Genomic DNA, 14,437 nt, shown 5'->3' on the forward strand with positions numbered 1-14,437 from the left:
GCTTACAGGTGTCCCTGGCACTTGCAGACCCAGCCTCATCACAACCCCAACCCCACATTCCACCCTTCGCACTCCCATCCTCAGGCCCACTAGCCTAGCTGTCCCCTCCCGAGAGGTCTAGGTCCCAACTCCATGGCCCTCCTCCAAGCTTCCAAAATTCAGTAATTCCAATCTCTTCCTCCCATTCCCCCAGCCCTACTGGCGTAGCTGCTTCTGACAATTACTATCCCTGTGATACTCTTGAGTTCTCTTTTCTTTTCAGTTTCCTAGGTAACAACTTTATACCTGGTTAACAATTTTTTTATATTAAATTTCCTCTTTTCAAATAACTGGTGTGATTTTTGTCCCTTGAATGCACTTTGACACACACACACACACACACCACAACAGGCAGAACAAATAAACAACTATAGACCTCTTTCTTCCATTCCCCCAGTTCCAAGGCCAAGGCCTGTCCCAGACAGCTGACCACAGGGGAGGAGAATGTGTGTGTGGGTAGGTTTATCCCTGAGCCTGAAGAGGAAGAGGGAGCCACAAAGGAACAAAACTACACAGGCTCAGTTCCCTGCTGAGGACACCACTGACGGGTCAAGTGGATTTTGTCAAACTTTTAAATCTTCCCTCAATACTGTCTTTACCCCAGACTTTCACTCCACTCTCCTCTGTGGAAATTAATGCAGTAACATCAAAATCATTGTCTTTAGCAAAGATTTACTTAGAATATGTCATTTACGCTAAGTAGATGGGTAAGTGACCAGCTTGGGTTCAGGTCTGTCTGATGCAAAGTCCTATTTTTCTCATTTCATTACATGGCCGTTCTCACCAGCCTAAGTCCTCTGAGTGGGGGCCACGGACCAGATTTTAGTTGACAACTCCAGGGTATCATTTCATTCTTTAGGGAAAAAGACTCTTCTGTGGCTTGGAAAAGAGCTTATTTGTCAGGTCCACCATGTACCCGGGACAACGCTACCTTCTTTTCCGATGTTTCCATGTTTAGTAATGGCCGAGCTCTTTAAACAGAGCTCTTTCTGATTATGCAGTGGTGGAGGTAGGAGAGAGATTATGCTGGCCATTGAGGTTCTCACTTTTCTCCCTCTTCCTCCCCCCCCCCCCCCCCACCCTCCCACTCTCTACTACTCAGGCTTAGTTATTCATTCCTGTGTGACAACAGGACTCAATGTGTCCTGCTAGGGCTGACTTGCATTGTTTCCATTTTTGTAAACTTTTGGCCATACTCTCTCAGCCATTTCAGCACATTTTGGCATCTCATAGAATCTCTCAGGTTTGTGTGTCTTTTGTCTTTCACTGGAATGTAATTTGTTTAGGGGCAGGGACCACATTTTATTCATCTGTGTATTTCTGCAGCTCAGGAGTTCTCAACCAGGGTTGGAATTCATAAGGCTGGGAATTTGAATAGAAATGGAATAAATCTTTATTTTCACTAACTCTAACAGAAATTTAGCATGTCCTTTAATCATGAATGTCAGGTGCGCCCACGATAGAATCATAGCACCTGTGACTTTGCCACCGATAGAAATCCAGATGTTTTTATGTCACATTATAGGCTATTGCAAGCATCTCAAAATATCTCAGGCTCGTCACCACTCTGAAACTATGGTAGCTATTAGACTTGCTGCTAGGTTGTGTTATCTATATATATAAAGAGCCAGAGTCCGTAACATCCACAACGACCAAGACTCCAGAAGTCAGTGCTGGGTTGCTGTGGCGACCCAGCACTGACTGCCAAGGGGGCTGCGGATCAGGCCCAGAGAGAGGCCCAAAGACAGAGGCAGGGTCTGATCTTCAGCCTCAGTAGCAGCTGTTGATCAGCTGTTGCCTCTCTCTTTCTCTCTGGGCTTCCCCAGCAGCCAAGCCTCTGTTTCTCTTCGGGGCTCCACAGGGACTGCTGATCAGCCCCGCCTCTTTGATCAGGCCCAGAGATAGGCCTGGAGATGCTGACTGGCATAGAAACCGACCAACCAGAACCAAATCTGGGTGAAGTGCCAGGAGCCAATGGCTGCCTAGGAGGTGGAGCTTTTGACACTGACTGGCATCGAAACCGACTAATCAGAACTTAATCTGGGTGATCTGCGAAGGCAGAACCTAAGGTGGGGGCTGAGGAGGGGTTTTAAGGGCAACGGCTGTTTGGTGTAAGGTATAAGAAAGCGGTTCAATTTTTCAATGACCGGTTTGGCAGTATAGTGCATATGGCTGGCTATCAGTCCAGATACAGGGATTATGTGTTTTTGTCTGCCAAGAGCATCTCCTCCTGCTGAAAAAGGCTTCCCTACCTCATTTAAGCAATCCTATCCTATATAATCTATCTATACTAATAAAAGGGTGATATGCTAATTAGACCAGGTTGACCGGCCATCTTCTGGATGTCCGACTTCCTTCCGGACAAAGCCATGGTGGTGGGGGCCGAGGCAGAAGCAGTTAGGGGTGATCAGGCCAGCAGGGGAGGGTAATTGGGGGCAAAATCAGGCTGGCAGGGGGTTAGGGGCAATCAGGCTGGCAGGGGAGGGCAGTTGGGGGTGAGATCAGGCCTGCAGGGGAGGGCAGTTAGGGGCAATGAGGCAGGCAGGAAGGTGAATAGTTAGGAGCCAGCGGTCCCTGATTGGAGAGGGTGCAGGCTAGGCTGAGGGAACCCCTGCCCCCTGTGCACAAATTTCGTACACCAGGCCACTAGTGTTTAAATAAAGAAACATATATATTGCTATCATAATTTCTAAAAAGTATTTTGAAAACTGTATTTCAATATAATTGGTTTCCTTCGTAATCCTATGTTTTTATTTTATGCACTTAAATATATTATTCTAAGAAAGGAATCCATAGACATCACCAAACTGAAAAAAGAATTGTTGTCTTAATTTCTCAGTTAACCTTGTTCAAAGTTTGATGAATGAAATACATGGTAGATAAAAGAATTAGATTAAATAATTTCTGTTTCAAGGAAGAATATTTTATGTAAATTAATGCATAATGCTGGCATACCAAAAATAATCTGGCACATAAATCCATTTAAATTCACCGTTTTCTCATGTACACAGACAATAGTGTGATGATTGTGGGGGGTAGGGAGGAGGGCAAGTGGAGGAGGGTCTGGGGAAATTAATGGTGATGAAAAAATATTTAAAGTAAATAAATTCATAGTTCTCACAGTATACAGAAACAAATTCTAGATGAATTAAAGAGATAAATATACATCAAAATTAAATTAATTAGATGTATTTATTTGATGCCTGCTACATGCCAGACACAATTCTAAGCAATGGATGCAGCAATACATAGAAACAAATTTCTAGTCACAATAGGTGCTAGAATAATTGAATATCAACAATAGAGCCCAATTCGTACTGTGAAATATACAAGAATTCAGCCAAAATGAATTATACTTATAAAATGAAACCTTAAATGTATAAACTTTTAAAACAAAATATGATAGAAAATCTTTATAACTTTAGGTTAGCCAAAGATTTATTAGATACAACACCAAGACAATCCATAAAAATAATTGGATTTCATCAAAATTAAGAACTTCTACTATTTGACAGACACAATTTAGAGAAAAAAAGACAAACCACAACTGATAGAAAATATTTGCAAATCTTATATCTCATAAAATATTTGTGTCTAAAATATATGAAGAACTGTCAAAACTCATAATAATAATTACATAAATACTCCAATAAAAATTGGCAAATAACTTAAATAAATATCTCACCAAAAATCACAAATGGATGACAAATATAATCATAAAAATTCTCAGCATAATTTGTCATTAAGGAAGTAAAAGTTAAACCCACAGCAAGATATCATCTTGTTGCCCGTTGGAATGGCAAACAAAAGCGCTGACAACTGATAACACCACGTGCTTACAAGGATGTGGAGCAACTGGAATTCTCATACACTGTTGTTGAGAATTCAAAATAGTAACAGTACAGCAATTCCGTAAAACAGCTTGGTACTTTCTTACTTAACTAAACATGCACTTAATATATGATTTAGCAATCCCACTCCTAGGTATTTGCCTAAGATAAATGAAAGCTTATGGTTACAAAACATCATGTATGCAAATATTTAAACAGCTTTATTTGTCATGACCAAAAACTGAAAACAAGTGAAATGTCTTTAAACTGATGAATGAATAAACAAACTGCGGTGTAATCCACACAAGGTCATCCTTCTTAGCATTAAAAAAGGAGCAAATTATGTATGCAACAAATGACTGTCAAATGTATTAAGTGAAAGAAGCCTTTATGGTTTCATTTTTATAATATCCTGCAAAAGGCAAAACTAGAGATACAGACAACAGATCAGTGGTTGCCAGGGACTGAGGTTGGGGTGGGCTGGTTACAAAGTGGCATGGGGAGTTTTTCAGGGGGTGATCTTGATTGTGGTAGTGGTCATAGGACTATGTGTTTGTCAAAACTTACAGCACTTATACTAAAATAGATGAAGTTTATTGCATGTAAATTTTATTGTATGTAAATTACACTTTAATGAAAAATAATTTTAATTTCAGCAAAAAACAAAACAGATTCCCAGTTCCTGTGGGGGAAACAAATTTTAAAAAAAACCGCTCACAACTAGATAGAAGTCAATTGATGTTAAGAACTGAGGAAGAGCAGAGGAGCCAGAGGGACTCAGGAATGAGGTCCTGTGTATTCAGTGGCTAGAGGCTGGTCAGGGAAACCCTCTCTGTGGATGTGAGTTTAGAACAGGGACTTAAAGTTAATTGCATTTTAAAAATTGCAGGAAGAGGGAAGTGAATGCAGGCCTGCCTCATTTTATTGTGCTTCACTTCATTGATCTTCATAACATGCTTTTTACAAGTTGAAGGCAAGACCCTCCACCAGCAAAAAGATGATGACTCACTCTTTTGTGAAACTGTCTTTATTGCTGTGGTCTGGAACCGAACCTGCAGTCTCTCTGAGGTCTGCCTGCATTTATTAAACCTCTGCAGCAATGGTGGTTTTCTAAACTTTATGATGGCAGGAAAAGTGAAAAAGACAAATAGACTTCTCTTTCTAGTATTTAAAAAAATCCAGAAAACCAACTCCTTGAACAAGATGTCATAGAGGATAATATTTGGAGCCACTGGACAGAGGCACATGCAGTAGTGAGTGATTGAGAGCCTGGCCCAGGAGTGGGTCTTAAGCAGAACATGAGTGACCCCAGGGAAGAAGGGATGGGGTTGCAAGGAAAGAAGAGAACCAAGATGGAATCTTGGGAAGGTCCCCTCCTACCCACCTCTGGGGCCTGCTCCCCAGCTACAGGACCCTCCTTCAGAGCCTGAACCCCCTCCTCTCTCTGATTGGAGTTCGGGAGGTTAAATGAGTCATTTCCTTTGCAGGTGCTGTGATCAGGTGTTCTCATTCTAAATATAAAACTCCAGGGCTCATGTGCAGATATCCAGAAAGCTCAATTAATTCCAAACTCCTTCCCACAGAGCTATCCCGAAATAAAATCTTGGGCATATGTAAAGTGGCTTAACTTTTTCCTTGACTTAATGACAGAATTTAAGTTCATGAAGGGTTTTTATGAGGATTGACACTGAGCTTTCTTCCCCAGGTTCATGGGCAGCTGAGTAAGAAGATAGGTGCTCAAATTAAAGCTGGAATGTTTGTGGCTAAACAAAAAGAACTTAACCCACAGAGAGATTAAATGTAAGAATTGGCTATATGGAGCAGTTAGGGAAGTTGCATCTCCACAGATGTTCGAGGAGAAAAGAGACATGTCAATTGTCTCATTGACATTTATCCATAAGGCAGAAAATATATCATATCATATTAATCTGTACATACATCTAACGTAGTGACTGGTACATAGTAGATAAACCTGCCTGAAAAGTAGATAAATGAATGAATTGGTGAAATAATGCCAATGATGTGGCAAATATAAATAAGATTTGATCATTCCCTAATGTGTCACAGAGCACTTGCATGAGAGAGAGATTTTGTTTTAAGGGATGCAATTATGGGAGCTAGCAAGCCTAAAATCTGTAGGGTGGGGCAGCAGGCAGGAGACCCAGGGGAGAGCTGATGGTGTAGTTCAAGTCCAAAGACCACCTGCTGGTGGAATTTCCTCTTGCTTGCAGGAGGTTGGTCTTCAGGTTTTCTGTTTAAGCTTTCAACTGATTGGATGAGGCCCACCTGCATTATGGAGGGCAATCTGCTTTACCCAACCAAATGATTTAAATGCTAATTTTATCCAAAAACATCCTCACAGAAACATCCAGCATAATATTTGTCCAAATATCTGGACACCATGACCCAGCCAAATTGACACATAAAATTAACCATCATGCCCTAACCAGTTTGGCTCAGTGGATAGAGCGTCAGCCTGTGGACTGAAAGGTCCCAGGTTCGATTCTGGTCAAGGGCATGTACGTTGGTTGCGGGCACATCCCCAGTGGGAGATGTGCAGGAGGCAGCTGATCGATGTTTCTCTCCCATTGATATTTCTAACTCTCTATCCCTCTCCCTTCCTCTCTGCAAAAAATCAATAAAATATATATATTTTTTTTAAAAATTAACCATCATGCCTGGCTTCCAGTTCAGAATTTGTAGTTGCCACAGCTTAGTTGCTGAATGACCATTAAACACCAGGCTTGGTGCTGGATTAAAGCAGGGCCAAGAAGAATCAGCTGCTCAGATGGGAAAGTCGTCAATAGTCAGAGGCCTTGTTGGTTTTCTGAAGTGTTCTCACCTTGGTGTCTTGTATGGACTACCCAACGAGTGTTGGCCTGGGTGACGATGGGTCTCCATACCAACTGACTCTGACCTCAGCCTCCCAGCCCAAGCTCCTTTACTTCCCTCTTTACATCCTGCTGAAATGGCCGTGCTAAAATGTGAGGAGTCTGCCTCTGTTACAATCCTTCAGAAGGACACTTGTACACTGGACAGTCTGCCATAATCCTGTCTCCTTCTCCTCCCTCCTCGCTGGCCCCATTCCCCATCCAGCATCATACAAAATCCCAAAACATGACAGCTCCAGGCCTTTGATTGTGCAGTTTCCTCTGCCTGGGTTGGCTTTGGTCAATGTGCAGGAACCTCCCCTTAATTCAGGGAAAACCCTAAGTGTTTCTTTTTCTACAATCTTTTCAGACTTCCCCAGGCATCCTCCTCCCCTGAACATACAATGGACTAGCCTCCCCTTTATAGAATCCATGGCACTTTATTATATCCTTCACTTGTTTACCTTTCTGTCTCACCCCTGACTGAGAATTATGCTTGGCACATAAGCAGTGCCCAATACTTGTTTACTCTATCCGGAATGAATGAATGAGTGCATGAGCGGGAATGAATGGTGTCCAAGATTATAGCACAAGCAGCAACGGAGCTGGGATTTGAACCTCCATTTCTCTGACTATGAAGTCACTGATGTTTGCCTTAAAACAATGAGTCTGTACGCAGTGCCAGACTGCCTATGTCTGAATCTCCAGGGCAAGTACTTAGCTAAAAAATACAGATTCCTGGGTGCCATTCAGATCCATTAAATCAAGTCTCTTGGTGGACTGAGTTAAAAAGCAAAGGAAGAGTGTTAGGAAGCCTGTAATTTTTTTTGTGTGTGTGTGTGTGTTTTTTTAAAAAAAACCTCTTGGCGTCGCCCCGGCAGGAGTCCATCCCCCAGGGACAATGCAGGGAAGCGTGAGATGTAGTACACAGATGCTTTGCCACTTTAAGGTAAAAAGAAAACATTAGAAACAACCTACATTTCATCAAAAGAGGGAATGGTGGCCGAATGATTTATGCTATATTTATACTTGGGAATACTAGGCAGACATTACAAGAGAATGAGAAAAGCAAACCGACATGAAAAGATCTCAGAGACACATTTTTAACTGAAAAAGGCAGGCTAGGGGAGAGAATGTATGCTATGATCCCATTTATTTTAAAACAAAACAAAAAATCCAACAATGGTAGCTATTATTTACTTACTTATAAGAGCATTGATAAGAGTGTGGAAAAATAGACACTATACATTATCAGTGGTTTCTTCTGTAATTTTAGAGAGTGATTTGAAATCAAAATCAAAATTAAAAGCTTTCCAGGCACAAGGGAATATTTTGGGGTGACAGAAATGTCACAACTGCATTGTGGTGACTGTTGCACCACTGTATAAATTTACTAAAAGTACTGAATTATACACTTAACGTGAGTGAATTTTATGGTATGTAAATTATACCTCAGTAAAAGTTGTTTTAAAACAAGCTTCCCAGGTGATTTTGATGTGCGCTTAATTTGGGGAAGCCCAGCTGTAAAATGCTTTTTCCAGTTCTTCCTTTTCCCCCAAATCCTAGCTTCTTTTCCTAAATGAGTGTGTGTTTATCCTTCGTCAGGAAAGGTGATAATAAAATCAAGAACACATAGTAAAATCAAAATGTCATAAACATTTCTGCAAAGTTTCTCTTACTTTGCATATTTAAGGATTAGGGAAATGAAAACACATCAGAATTAGAATCCCCTGAGAATTCAAACACTTCTCAAGTTTAAATTCAACAGAATATCTGGCCTTGGGTCTGACCATTGGAGGCCATGGCTAACCATCAACCTTGAAAAAACCATGCCTACAGAGATGCATTTGGGAACACGGGGCTTAACAACATAAGTTAAATGGAATAATGTTTGTATTAGATGGGGATCTACTGTAGTCTGCATACCTGACCTGGCCTCGACCCCATGCGGGAAAGTGACTCTGGCATCTCCTCCTCCCACCTCCGTGCTTTGTCAGGCCCATTGGCAGCTGATTCATAGTTGGCAAGAGCCTGAGTGGTCACTGGCTATGTAAGAACTTTAACTGCCAAGACCCATGTTAATCCACTGAATAGTGAGATTCTCTTTCTAGTGGCAATTGAAGACATACTGCAAAGATAAACCTTTATTGTCCTAAGAGTAGACCATGAGACTGAGAATGGTGGACTGTCCATTCAATCCTGACTATCACCAGATGGCTCAGGGTAGTGCTTCCCAGGTGTTGAACAATATTCCAGTCTCTGGGTGGTCTGGCTGAACAATGTTCTTCCTCATTTCCTGGGAGAGGTTCTGCACGTACAGATGGAGCAATCTAATTCACCCAAGTCTAGAAGTGGCCCAAGTGCGCCCAAGAAGGGTGTTCACTTATGATGGTTATCTATCACTCATGCTACCCCTTAATATAAGCACGAGGTCCCTTCAAAACATGCTGTGGGCATCAACTCCTTGACTGCTCCCTGTCCATGTGAGGTGGGTGCTATTTTTATTATTATTCCCATTTTAAAGTTGAGGAAACAGACACGATGAGGATGGCCCTGCAGTAAGGAAGTGGGGCTGGGACCAGAACAGCTTCCCAATCAACTGTGCCATTCTGCTCTCAATCAACACTAGTTCCATTTTCCTCCCTAGTTTTTCTTCATGATGCAATTTCTTAAGAGTCTTCCATCTGCTTGTGAGGTTAAATTAGGTCATGGCTTAATCTTTCTATTTACCTTGAAGCCCAGTGATTCAAGATCCTCCTCCCCAGCAAACTCTGCCCTTTCCCTGCTTAGTCTTTCTCCCGTGATTTGCATAACCAAGTATTCTCACATATCTTGTGCCTTAACTCAAGAGAGTTAAATGTGCTCTGCAGTAGAAAGAGTCATAAAATAGCAGGGAATGTAGTAGAAGGAAGATAAATTCAATATCTGACCTACTTTCTCGTTGGTGTTAGAAACAGGTACAACTTTAGAAGAGCAAGGGTAACTTGAGGGACCATGGAAACTTTAATCATTCTGTTACAACTTTTCAGATAATTTCTGCAATAGAAAATCTTTTCTTTACTTTGACCATGAACTTTTCTTTTCTGTGAAAAGACAAATGTCCATGAAGAAGAGATGCACATGACAATGAACACGTTTATTTCTGGTACAAAGGAAGACTTCGAATTACAGGACCTCGGTATACAGTGTCCGTTCTGTCACTTACTGGCTGAATGGCTTTGGGGAGGCCACTGGGTGTCCCTGAGCTTCACATTCTTCATTTGTGAGATACCTTCCTTGTGGGACTGAGAACTTGACACACCACCCGTATGAAGGACCTCAGACACGATTGGACATGTATCTATGATTGCTAGCAGAAAGAGTAATACATTCCTGGGCATTATTCTTGCACTTAAGTATAACCTTACCTTCATAAGCCATGAAATTCTTCACCTGAAAAAAAATCTCACATTCTATGGGGGATTCATATGAGTATTAAATGATGATGATGCAAAATGACTTTGAAGATCTAAGTTGCTCATAACCTAAAGTATTCCAAGACCTATAGTAATTCTTCATTCCAAAGATATTTCTTGATCAGAAAATATACCATTGTCAGAGAGGGCATCATGATTGCTATTGTTATTACTATATTGTGATATAGATATGCTGGTGGTAAGGAACTATAAAGATTTTCCAAAGGAGGTAAGACTAGTCACTAGTGGATGAAGGTGGTCTGGGGTAGGTGAGAATAGATGAGGGTAGACAAGGGTAATGGAGGGTAGATGAGGGCAAGTGAAGAGGTTTTGAAATGGAGCAGGGAACATCAAGAACATCAACTGGAGAGGGAGGCTTCTGTGTTTGGGGACTAAAGTGAGGCCATAGTAGTGGTGCCTTCAGTGAGGTAAGATGGATTCATCATTGTTGAGGAGATCAAGGAACGAGAGGTTAGGATCTGACCGGTGCTAGGGACTGAATGTCTGTGTCCCTCCTCACCCCCAAATTTATATGTTGAAATCTTATCTCCAATGGGATGGTATTTGGAGGAAGGGCCTTTGGGAGATGATCATATCATGAGGGATGAGCCCCCATGGTTGGGATTAATGCCCCTTATAAAAAGAGACCCTGCAGAGCTCCCTAGTTCCTCCATCATGTGCAAATATAGCCATCTATCAACCAGGAAGCAGGCCCTCACCGGACACAGAATCTGCCAGCTCCTTGATCTTGGACTACCCAGCCTCCAGAATGGTGAGAAGTAAATGTTTGGTATTGAAGCTACTTTGCCTGTGGTATTCTGTTGTAAGCAGCCTGAATTGGCTAAGACAGCTAGGATCCTGAGCCTGAACACAAGGGAGGTTGCAAAAGCTAGGATCTGTTCCTAAGCAATGTTGCAGCATTTACCAAAGAGCAGCTGATTTATTTTAATTTCAATATTTCATGCTATTATTGATTGACCTACCTCTTATCTGAGCTGTGAGAGGGAAGACAGTATGATTTATCTAGAAATGGCTCTCGAAGCTTCTGGTATGATGAGCTGACAACTCTCCCCAGATGAGGAATCTGAATGAACCGCAGGGCATGGTTCCCTCTGAAGGTGGGTTTACACCAAAAGACTTCCCCCCCTCTCCTGACAAGCTTGGCCAGTGTGGTGACAGCTGAAAGAATGAAAACGGGAGGGAAGGGTTCCTTTCTCCAAAGGTGCCTTGGTGCTCCTGCCATACCCCAAATAACCAATTTCCCACAAAAACTTACAACAGCTTATTTTAAAAAGGTTAATTTCCTGACATGCTCGCTCTGGGTTTCATGATAACATTTAGTCTCAAAAGTGACTTTTGAAAAAGTGTAGGTCTGATTACAGCACTTCCTCCTCTAAACTTCTATGGCTCCCCGCTGCTATTCATAAAATTCAAATTCCCTAGAATAGAATTACCTGACCCCAGACTACCTTTTGGGTTCTCTGCCATTCTTCATCCAGGGGTGGGCAAACTTTTTGACTCGAGGGCCACAATGGGTTCTTAAACTGGACCGGAGGGCCGGAACAAAAGCATGGATGGAGTGTTTGTGTGAACTAATATAAATTCAAAGTAAACATCATTACATAAAAGGGTATGGTCTCTTTTTTTTTTTTTTTTTTTTAGTTTTATTCATTTCAAACGGGCCAGATCCTGCCCGCGGGCCGTAGTTTGCCCACGGCTGTCTCATACTCTTAATCTGGCCCCTGGATCAATCACCATTTCCCAAACAGTCCACGTGATGCTGGCCCAGGCTTTTGCCTCCCTCCTGAAATGACCACCCTTCCAGGCCCTGTGGACTCCGTGGCTGTCCTTTGACACATCCTTTACAGGACAGCGCACTCCACTCCTAGGGGTTGTCGGTCTGTAGTGATCTGATGCTTTTATCTGTCTGGGCTCATATAGTATTTTTGCTGATGAGTCTTTATAAAAGCAGGTGTGAATTTGAGTTTAGTACAAATTACATGTTCCTAGTTCTAAAAAAGAATCATTTGAGGGGCAACTGTGTGTTTTTGTCTATCAAAACTCACTTGTAGCTCTGGCCAGTGTGGCTCAGTTGGTTGAACGTCGTCATGCACCGAAAGGTTGATGGTTCAATTCCCAGTCAGGGCACGTGCCTGGGTTGTGGGCTTCATCTCCAGTAGGGGTTGCACAAGAGGTAGCCAATTAATGTTTTGCTCTCACATTGATGTTTCTCTTTTCCCCTCTCCTTTCCTCTCTCTCTAAAAATCAATAAAAATATTAAAAAACAACCAAAGAAAAAAAATCTCACATGTACACACATCCCCTTCTCCCTGCTGCAAATGTGAGATGGCCCATGTTGGGTTCCTGTGTTGGTCATACTCCTAATAAGTGTTGCAACCTTCATTATTTTATTTCCTGGCTCTTGTTTTTCACAGGCATTTCAGACTATTTCCCTCAAACTAGCCTGCTTGCTGACTCATCAAGCAGCATGTTTAAGATGGAAAGACTCCTCCTTTCCCCATCTGCGTTACCTCTCCTGGATCTTAGTTTCAGAGGAAGAGCCATAAACATGTGTCCTTCCATTTGAGAGACACACAAGAAATCCAGCAAGGGAGGTTAGAGAAAAGGTGTTCCAAGGCAGGGAGAGGAAGGTGCACAGACAGCTACAAAATCAAGAGGGACCTAGTGTGTTGGTGTTTTGCACGCCGAGTTCTTGATGTGTATACAGACCCAGTGGCTCCATTTAGGAGGAGGGAGGAGGAGAGTCCTCAGCCCATGCAGAAATGACAAATGGCCACACATCTCTTATGCCAGGGTAGAAGGGCAGGCTAGATCTGCAAACGACCTCATTTCTGCTGGCTAAGCATGTGGAGAGAAAGGCAGCAGCAGCCTCCCCCAGCTCTCCTGAGCTGGGACTCAGCTTCGTGACTCCAACAACCAGCTTGGATATGTCTCTCTGGATTTCTAGGGAATAGCTCTCCAAAACATGTATTTCTTCAGTAATATTTTGTGATCCCTACCCAGTGGTTGTTTTGCTGGATTTGATACACAGTAGTATTGCAATTGTACTGGAATCTTTGTTCAGAGTGAGATATATCATGTTTCCATGCCAACAAACTCCAAGAGGCAGCCAGTATTCATTCATTTTTTCCTTCCTTCCTCCCTCCCTTCCTTCCTTCCTTCCTTCCTTCCTTCCTTCCTTCCTTCCTTCCTTCCTCCCTCCCTCTCTTCCGCTTCCCTTCTCTTCCCCTCTCCTTTTACTTTCTTACTTTTTCATCTTTCCTTCTAAATGTTTCATGCAGTATTCAATTTTATGCATTGAGGTAAAACACAATTGCCAGGGGGACAAACACAATAGACCTTCCATGGACTTCATGGTTTATCATTCAATCTGCATGCAGTGTTTAGTTTTGTTTTTTCATATATACTTACAAAACAAATTCTCTGGTGGCTAATTTTGTGCAGACATTGGGCATATAATGACAAGGATGTAGAGGAAGCTTTCAGTTGATGGTATCAATTTTCTTGTAGGACGGGAGATAGCATCCCATGTAGAGAATGAGAGAGAAGGTGGCAGTGGAGGAGACTTTGGTAGAGCAAAGGCAAGAGGTAATAACACTACCCTTGCTCTGACCCAAATGGATTCTAGTCACTTCTAGGACACAGACCATTTTCTTAAGCCTTTGTATCCCCACTCTTCTGCCTGACTTTGCCCAATACTCTTCTTTGCACATAGCAAATCCTCTATGGATGTTTGCAGAATTGCATCACTTCCCCACAATGCTGGCCTCATTTCCACTGTTGCACCCCCTTCCCATCCCAGTTACATTTGGATTTACTGAGCTTGGCTCTTTAAAACATCAAGAGCAAAGGGACTGGGTAATGAATTTTAGTTGTAAGTGACAGAAACCTAATTAAAATTGCCCTGAAGGAGGGTATATTTTCCTACAAAACTGACAAATCCAGGGAGAAGAACTATCCAAAGAAGCAAACAATGACTTCAAGATATAGATACTTTGTCTCTTGAAGGTCGGTTTCTCACTGGGTGGGGTTTATTCCCTCCCCAGAGTGGTCCTCTACCATTTTCAGCTTACGTCTAAGTAGTAGGGGAAGTGCCTCTCTATCGATAGCTTCAGCAAGCCCAACTGGTGTGGCTCAGTGGTTGAGTGTCAACCTATGAATCAGAAGGTCACAGTTTGATTCTCAGTCAGGGCACATGCCTGGGTTGCAGGCTCGATCCCTG

Source organism: Myotis yumanensis, unplaced genomic scaffold (assembly GCF_028538775.1).
Source record: "Myotis yumanensis isolate MYYU_CA2020_CCGP unplaced genomic scaffold, mMyoYum1.0.hap1 SCAF_1, whole genome shotgun sequence".
Classification (NCBI taxonomy): Eukaryota; Metazoa; Chordata; class Mammalia; order Chiroptera; family Vespertilionidae; genus Myotis; species Myotis yumanensis.